This window comes from Belonocnema kinseyi, chromosome 8 (genome assembly GCF_010883055.1).
Source record: "Belonocnema kinseyi isolate 2016_QV_RU_SX_M_011 chromosome 8, B_treatae_v1, whole genome shotgun sequence".
Classification (NCBI taxonomy): domain Eukaryota; kingdom Metazoa; phylum Arthropoda; class Insecta; order Hymenoptera; family Cynipidae; genus Belonocnema; species Belonocnema kinseyi.
Genome location: NC_046664.1, coordinates 55,418,064 through 55,427,412, shown reverse-complemented (window position 1 = coordinate 55,427,412; position 9,349 = coordinate 55,418,064). Strand labels below are relative to the sequence as shown.

Below are 9,349 nucleotides of genomic sequence, written 5' to 3'. Positions count from 1 at the left end.
AAAATCATTGTGAAATCTTGCTGCATTCTATAAAATTTTTTGTGAAATCTTTGAAGTCTTTGTGAAATCTTTGAAGTCTTTGTGAAATCTTGGTCAAATCTTTGTGAATTCTCTGAAAATCTTTGCTAAATATTTGAAATCATTTAAATCTTTGAGAAATCATTTAAATCTTTGTCAAAACCTTTGTAAATTCGGATAACATTAAAAAATTAAAATAGAAAATAATAAAAATCCCAAACGTCGAAATAAATCTCAGGGTGATAATAAATAAACTTTTATTTTGTTTAAATCTTGTCGACTTTGCATAGTAAAAAAATTAATTTTCAATTGAATACCAGAGAGTGGAAAAATAATTAACGGACTTGTGTCAGAAATTAAGTTTTTTTAGTAGCCCGGAACGTTAAAATATCCCAAATATATTTTTTTAATGTTAATCGATTCTTATAAAATTAAAAACATCGAAACTTGAATTTTCAAGAACTTGGAATAGACCATTTTCAAGCATTGAGTAGGAAATAAGTTTTGAAACTTACATCCAAATTCTGAAGACATCGCAATGCTGCAGGGCTCCAAGTCCTAAACATTCTTTCCAAACTTCAGCTCCTTTAGGTTTCTCCATCCTTCAAGAATTGATCACGAACTCAAAGAACGTCTTATTTATTAGAATATTTGATTACAATATCAACTTATTTTATAAAAAAAAGATCACTGATAAAGTCACCGTACTTAAATTACGTAATCGCTAAGGGGGGGGGGGGGAGATTTTCTGAAGATTTGTTACGGAAAAAGGGGGGCAGTAATTGTACCGAAATTTAATATAAATTTAACTTTACGCGCCAAAGAAGCCTGGTGAGTGTAAAAGAAACCTAGCCAACAACAATTTATAAAAAGTCAGGGATTTTTTAAACTTTAGTAACTGTCAAAAATAAATTTTAAAAAATTTGTTTTTAATTTGAAATTGTTTTTTTTTCGTTTATAAAGGATTTTAGTTTAAAAATGTTACAAGTTGGAGATTCTGACATTTGAATAAAAAGGGCAAGGGAATATGAAAAATTAGGGAATCTTTAAAACGAAGTTTTACGGTGATACTGATATAATAATATTATATTTATATTTCTTTTTTGTGTGTTTTTCTCTTGATTATTATCTTTTCAGTTATAATTTTTATTATTTATTTTGAAGATACAACAATGTTGTTGAAAATTAAACTATTTTCGTAGAAAATTTACTTTTCAATCAAAAAAGTCCATTATAATCTTTCTTGTGTAAAAATGCAACCGTTTAGTTAAAAATGTACCGATTTCGTTAAAAATTCCTCCTTTTTGATAGAAAATTCAAGTATCTTCGTGAAAAAACTTAAATCTTACTTCAACCTCATGTTTTGCTGTTGAAAAGTCAAACTAAAATCTTTTTTTAGATAAAAACGCAGCTATTTTTTTGTTGTTTAATTTGTCTTTCTAAATTAATATTTCATCTATTTTAGTAGAAATTGGATCTTTCTTGGATAGAAATGCAAACATTTGGTTAAAAATCTAACAATTTTATTTTAAAAAGTCATTCGTTTTGGTTGAAAATTCAATTATCTTCGTAGAAGACTTACTTCTTATTTTAAACTCATATTTTGATGTTAAAAAGTAACACTAACATATTTTTTGATAGAAAATTAAACTACACTTATGGAGCTCGTGGACTTGAAAAAAAATTGGCAAAATTTTTTTCACTCTACTTGTTCATATTGCGCAAAACATGTAGCTTCGAAAATTTGTTTGCCAAAGGTTCTCAAAACTAGAAACTTAGAGCTTAAAAATCTTTTTTCTTAGATCTTGATACGACCATTTTTTACTGAGATACAGCATTCTGAAAAATCACTAAAAATTCGGAAATTTTTGTTACACTTTAATTTTTTCCATTTGTGTATTTTTTGTTGTTGAAAATTTGCCTTTTTGATTAAAAAATCCATCTATTTTGATAGAAATTGTACCTTTATTGAGTCAAAATGCAACTATTTGGTTCAAAATTCAACCATTTTTTTGTTAAAAAGTCGTCCTTTATCGTTGAAAATACAGACGTCTCGTAGAAATTTTCATTTTTGTTTAAAATGAGAATCTTAGCGTTCAATGAACCAAGCCACTTTTTTCATTTTATCTTGCAATTGAAAAATCCAATCAAAACTTTAATTGAATAATGTGGTAACATGTGACTGAATTAAAAAATAAATTATTTTAATTAATTTAATGAATTTGTAACGAAAATTACTCAAACAGTAAGTATGACTTTTTATATTTAATGAATAAGTAAATTAATCTAAATTAAGTTAACTAAGCGTACCTATCTTTTTTTTATATGTAAAAAAACATCTGTGATACAAAAAATATGTAAAATATATGTAAAGAAAGATTTTTATGAAGAACCCTGCAGAATTAAAAAAATTCATATTAAACATTATAACAAAATGTTGTAAAAACAATGATTTTAATACAAAACTCCTAAGTATGGGAGTTTAATGGTTTAATATAATTCAGCTAAGTTGTATAATGTCTGATATTTGTTTTTAAAATGTATTTACTTTTAAATTCTTGAAGGGGTATAAGGGTCAAAGTTGTGTAGTTACTTCTTACTTGTTTAATGATTGTTGCTTTGTAATGATTTTTAACTAAAAATGATCAATTTTTTGTTTACAAGTTGATCTCTTTTAGTTACAAATTCACCTGTATGGTTGAAAATTTATGTCATTTGTTGAAAATTCGTCTTTTTGGTTTGAAAATTGTGATATTTAGTAGAAAATTAAACTTTTTTTTATTTTTAGTTTAAAAATGCAACTATTTGGTTGAAAATTTATGCAATTTGTTCAGTATTTCAGTTGAGTAGTTAACCCAAAGATTGATTATCAAAAAATTATAATGACTAATATTTCATACAAAAAAATAATAACCAAGTAATTAAATGTTCAATATAATAGTTAATGTTTTAACCAAACAATTCAATTTTCAATCTACTAAATTAAATTCTAAAAAAAAGATTTTCAACCAAGTAAATTGATTTTTTAACAACAAAAAACATATTTTAAAAAAATAATTGAAATTTTAATTGGACAGTTGTATTCCTAAATAAAAAAGATAAATTTCCACTAAACACAAGAAAAATTTTAACGATATAGTTGAATTTTGAACTAAAAAAGAACAATTTTTATGGTTAAAAATGGGCCTTTTTAGTTTAAAAATTCAACTGTTTTGCTGAAAATGTATGTGATTTGTTGAGACTTCGTCTTTTTGATTCGAAAATGGTACTATTTTGCAGAAAATTGAAGTTTTTTTCAATTTTAGTTTAAAAATTCATCTATTTGGTTGAAAATTTATGCAATTTGTATAACAATTGTTTTTTTCCAAATAAAAAATCATTTTTCTAAAAAATGCGTTTTTTTTTAAGTTTTTGTACCGAAATTTTTGTACGAATAGACGGATTTTGTCGGTACACGTAGAAACTTCGTTTAAATTATTTCGATTTTTAAATTAATTTTTAATTTATCAAAACTTCTAAATATTTCTTCAACTTACTCGAATTTTTTCTCAGAATAATATGTGTTTAACTGTTATTTATACATCAAAATTCAATAATTTGACTTACAAATTAAATTTTTTAAACAGAACAATTAAAATTTTAACGTTCAACGTTTAGTTTTTTTTCAATTTTGAATATTTAATTTATAATTCATGATTTTAAACGATAAGTCAGATATTTCTAAATATTAAATAATTGATTTTTTTCTGAATTAAAAAATTGAAAATGTAATAGTTTAAAAATGGAATATTTTAGACTGAAATAATATTCTAAATTTAATAAAGGCCTTCGGTTACAAATATATTATTTTGAAGTTATTTTAAAATTGAAAATAGTTTATAAAGTTTCAAATCCGGGTGTTTAAATTTGTTTAAGTAATAAGACTTTCCAATTGAAACAGTTTAATTTTTAACTTTAAAATCAGCAAATTTTAAAATTGTGAACTGATTCCGGATCGTGTTGTAAAATCCATTATTATTTACTTTATTCATTCTTAAAGTACAGTTCAATTTTAAGAGTCATTAATTAATTAATTTTCACATTTGATTAACTAAAAGTGTTTTTTATAAAAAAAAAATCTTCGATTTTAAAATCTCCTTAATTTTTATTCTTTTAAGTATTTAAAACTGAAATTATATATGATTATATTATATATCATTATAAATTGAATTATATCATAATTGAAAAAGATAATAATTTAACTAATTATTTAAAGAAAGTTTAAAAGATTTTTTTTCTCGAAAAATTTTTTAATTCCCGGTCAAAAAACAAATTCACTGTCATTTCCCGGTTGATATTTCATACCAAAAACAAATTAACAAAATAATTAAATTTTCAACATAATATTTAATGTTTTAATCAAAGTGTTCGATTTTAAATCTACTTAATTGAATTCTCAAACAAAACGACGATTTTTCAATTAAGAAGATTCATTTTTTACAACAACAAAAAACAAATTTAAAATATACATGGACTTTTTAAATAGATAGTTGAATCCCCAACATAAAGATTAATTTTCCACAAGAACCTTAATTTTCAACTAAGCAGTTACAGTCGTAACCAAGAGAGTAAAGTTTAATAAAAGAAGATTAGTTTGTCAATCAATGAAACCAAATTTTCAACTGAAAAATATAAATTTTCCACTCGAATTATTAATCCAAAAAATTTAATTAAAACTAAATTAATTTCACATAATTTTTAAATAAAAAAATTAACAAAATACTTCAATTTTTAACCAAAGAAGTTATGAACATTCAACCGAAAAAATAAATTGTTAGCAAAATGGTTCAGCTTTTAGAGTAGTCAACTTTTCTATTAAAAACAAATTTTCAACTAAAACTGGAACAGTTAAATTTTGAGTTACAGTATTTAATTTTTTTGAAACAAAAAATGAGTTTCATTTAAATTGTCAACAAATTATTGTTAAAGTTTAAAAAATCGTGATTAAATTAGAAACCTTGAAATATTTTCTACTTTAGTGTACATTTTTCTACTTTCAAACAAAACAGGAAATTAAAAATCAAATAAGAAATTGCATGAACATACCAAAAAACGATTCAGCAGTCTTCTTTCGTCCAGCCGAGAACAAGTATAAGCCCCTATTTTTTCTTTAAAGGAATACAAATTCCAGGGCAATGGACGAAATTCAAGTATTTGCATTGTTAAAAAAATGCTATCACATTTCACCACAATCGAAATCGCGAATATTTATCGGACTCTAACCTAACTTTTCCGGGACTCAACAGAATCTCTAGGAAAAAGAATCGCAGAACTGATTCTGATGATATAAAAACCCAGTTCTGAATAACTAATTAAAACAGATTTTTCCAAAAAATGTATATTTAATGATGTTCATGACGTAGAAACAAGGATCAGCTGACTTAATAAACATCGTTTCGTGTTATCGAAAACGGTTATCCGTTCAAAAGCATTTGAAACTTTCTGAGGGCGTCTGGGTAAATTCTTGTTTACGGTATAAAAAAATGGCCGACTAGGTTCCAGTTTATAAATACTATTTACTTTTTTTCAAGATAAAATTAAAACTAACATTTTCAAAGTGATGTACGACTCTTTAGAATTTCCATAATTTGAAAAATTGCAGTAGTTGGTACCGAGAAGCTCTTCCTGAATTTAATTTTATTTTTGATAAACCTAAGGAAAATATGAAGATCACGTAGCTTTCCTCATTCGAATTGAACGCGGATCTACTTCTAGACTAATTCTGACTTTATTTTCGTGGTAGAACCTTTCGAATCAACCCGTTCGTGTGATTAGGAAAAACAACAAGTTAGGTTAGAATCTACAAAAACTTCGTTACTCGATGGCGGTGTATATGTTGTAAATGATCAGAGATTTATTGTGGAATCTGTCAATTTGAATGGTTCCAAATACACCGGAGAAACTATTACCAAAATATCTAGTGTGAAAATTCGTATTTCGTTAACTACCTGTATATGCACCCGCGCTGGCACCGATTCACGCTTTAGACAGGTTTGAACCTGCTTTTGGTCGTTACCGTCATTAAATGTAGCTTTTTTTTTAATTTTTCGGTTTCGGGAGTGTATAGAGTGATCCTCTATCAACAATGAAGAACAGCACTTTATCGAATTTATTTTGCAGTGAGCAACAGGTACAATATGCTATATTTTTTATCTTGTTATAACATAACAAATTAATAAATCAATTAAAATTTCTTAAAAAATTGTTATCGAATAAGGAGTATTTTAACAGAAAAACTGAACAAAAATCTATTTTTAATTTGCAATATACTATAGGGTGGTCGGAATTTTTTAAAATTTTCAACCCGAAAATTTATTCGAATCTACAAAAAAAATTAATACGTTTAAAAAAATGATATTTATGAGTTCACGTATTTCCCAAAAGAAAAAAATACGATTTTGGGTGTTTTACTGAGAATTGGTAGTATTAAGTGAATCGTGTTGAAACTGAACGTTTATCTTCACAATTAGCCATAGAATAAAAATTAATAATTATTTTGTGAATACCCCCCCCCCCCCCCCCCCCCCCCATAATTCTATTTCATAGGATCCCGAAAAACTCCATTAGTGAACAATTTAGTTTAGCGAGTTTTGTGAGCTTTTAACGCTAGTTTTAATTTTTTGCAGTTTTCAAAATAGTACTTTCCACTGGTATTTAGATGTTTACATGAATTATTTAAACAATTTGTTACTGGTTTTAGCAATCTTTTTCTTAAAATGTAGCCAGAATAAGTCACGGGTTTTCCGAGTTTTTCAACTTTTCAGTTAGGTCAAGGCAATAATCAATTTAATTTAATATAAGTAATTGTTTCAACAATTTATGCTTATTTACAACATTATCATAATAGAATAATGCCAAAAAGCTGGAGTTTTTTCTAAAATTTTCCAATTTTGTCCATTTTTCACTTAAAGCGAGGTAAAATATAATTTTAACTTAGACCGAAGTAATAATTAATGCAATTTAACAAAAATAATTGTTCAAATAAATTCTAATTGTTCATAACTATCTTATCCTATATTAAGGCTAGAGGGTTGCCGTTTTTCCAAAATTTAAAATTTTTTGTCCACTTTTCACTTAATGAGACAATTATTAATGTAAGTTAACAAGCATGATGTTTTACACCATTTTTTATCGTTTATAACCAGCCTATCCTAGAGTAATGCTAGAAAGTTGCGATTTTTTCTGAAATTTTCAGCATTTTTTTTTTACTTTTTAGTTAAAAAATAAATAAATATTAATATTGATCGAAGTAAAAAGAATCTCAGTAACTACTTCAAGGAAAGTTACATTTAGTATGATCTATATAGGAAATTTGAAGACTGTTTTCAGCAATTGTTATATTTCAGAAAAATATATCAACAAAATTGGTTTATAACTAAAAAGCCAAAGCAAATTTAATTTTTTTTAGATGAAACCACAAGTTTGAGCAATTATCTGAGAAAAGATAATTATGAACAATAATTACTACCTTACTAAGTGAAAATTTGGGAAAAGTGCAAAATTTCAGAAATACCGGAAGTATCTAGTATTACCATAGGAGAAGATAGTTGAATATTTCAAAACAAAAAAAAACAGCAACTTTCTAACATTATTCAAAGATAATATTATTTCGAATAATAATAGATTATTTAAACAATTATGTTTATTAACTTGAATAGATTATTACAGCACTCTAAGTGAAAAATTGATCAAACTGAAAATTTCAGAAAAAAGTTAAAACTATAGCATCACCACAGGAGATGATAGTTATGAACAATAATAATTTTTTAAACAATTCTTTTTGTTAAATTAGAATAATTATTACTTTTCTCTAAGTAAAAGCTGATAAGTGGACAAAAAGTTGAAAATTTCAGAAAAAACCGCAACTTTCTAGCATTATTCGAAGATATTATATCATTAAAAATAATAATAATTTTTCAATCAGCTATTTTGTTAACTTGAATTAATTATTGCTTGTGCTATGTACTTCTCTTTAATTGAACCGTGGACAAAAAATGGAACATTTTATTTAAAAAACTGCAACTTTCTAGCTTTATTTTAGGAAAATATTATTTTAATTAATAATAAATTGCTTAAAAAAATATCTATGTATATTATAATTGTTTATTGCCGACCTAACTGAAGAATTAGAAAAAGCCGTGAATTTTTAATTCCTTTCTAAGAGAGAATTGCTAAAGACAATAAATTGTTAAGGGTGGGACGATGGTCGTGGGGGCTAAAGCGTAGACTTTGGATCCTCTCCGTCGGCTTGCGGGTTCGATTTCCGCCTCACACTCTGGTGGAAGAGCTTCGGTGGCCCATGCGGTGAACACTAGCCTAGCAAGGGAGTTGTGTTCATCTCCGGAGAGTCGTGGGACCGGTACCTTTAGAGAAAAGGTTTTCTTTAAGTACTTAAAGCTGTTGCTCTTGGTGGTTCGGAATCCACCTTAAACTTTAGGTCCCCCTCCCACCACCATGTAAGTGTGTGTGTGGTTGCTGAATCCGAATATGGTATTTATTTTTTATTAAATTTGGGGGAACCTTGTCAAAATCGACTTTTAAGTGAAATTTGTACTGAAAATAATTTTATGATTTTTTGAGTTCAATTCGCTGATGCTCAGCCGAAAATCAATATTTCTTCATGAAAATTTAATAGCATGTTCTTCAACTATTTTTGAAAGTAGTAAAAGTTGTCCGAAATTTCCGAAGCATTTCCCGGCTGAGTGGAAAATTTTGGAAAATTTTTTTCATGGTATTGTGACTTCGCACGTTCAAATGAAAAAGTTGAGTGGCAAAGTTTTTAATTATCCATCACTATACATACAGTCTCAAAGTACATAGTTTAAGGAAGTTTTTCAGAAAATTGGAGCCCTTAATCTCTGTTAGAAAAAAAGATGTCGATTTTTCAAGTTGCGCTCAGTACGCCGCGCGCGTGTTTTTCCAGACGTCTGGTTAGAAGAACGAGAAAATGAGCTCAGCCAATTACGCGCGACGATTGAATCCAAGTTTTTTTATGCATTTCAACTTGCTGAACTCGAATATGAAAGTTGTTTTTTTGTGAAAAATCTCGTTCAATTATTATAAATAATTTAATTATTTCAATCGTCAAAAAATTGCAGTGAGCAGCGAACGCAAATACCACGCCTGTGAATAAATAATGATATAATATGTTGAAAAATTACAACACAATTTTTTTAGACTGTTTCTTCACTATTTATTGGTTCTGTTTTATTAGGGCACGAATCTTTACAACTACATAAATCACAACAATTCAAATTAGCTTTCACGCAAGGACATATATCCGTAGTACATG

General features: G+C 26.7%; 1 long non-coding RNA gene across 1 annotated transcript; it reads right to left on the bottom strand.

Annotated features, from left to right (window-relative positions):
- Window positions 1-529: 529 nt before the first annotated feature.
- Window positions 530-6,017, bottom strand: LOC117178869. The gene is made up of 2 exons (XR_004467836.1): window positions 5,104-6,017; window positions 530-620 (listed from the first exon to the last, which is right to left on the bottom strand). It is a non-coding gene; the product is annotated as an uncharacterized LOC117178869 (long non-coding RNA).
- Window positions 6,018-9,349: the final 3,332 nt, after the last annotated feature.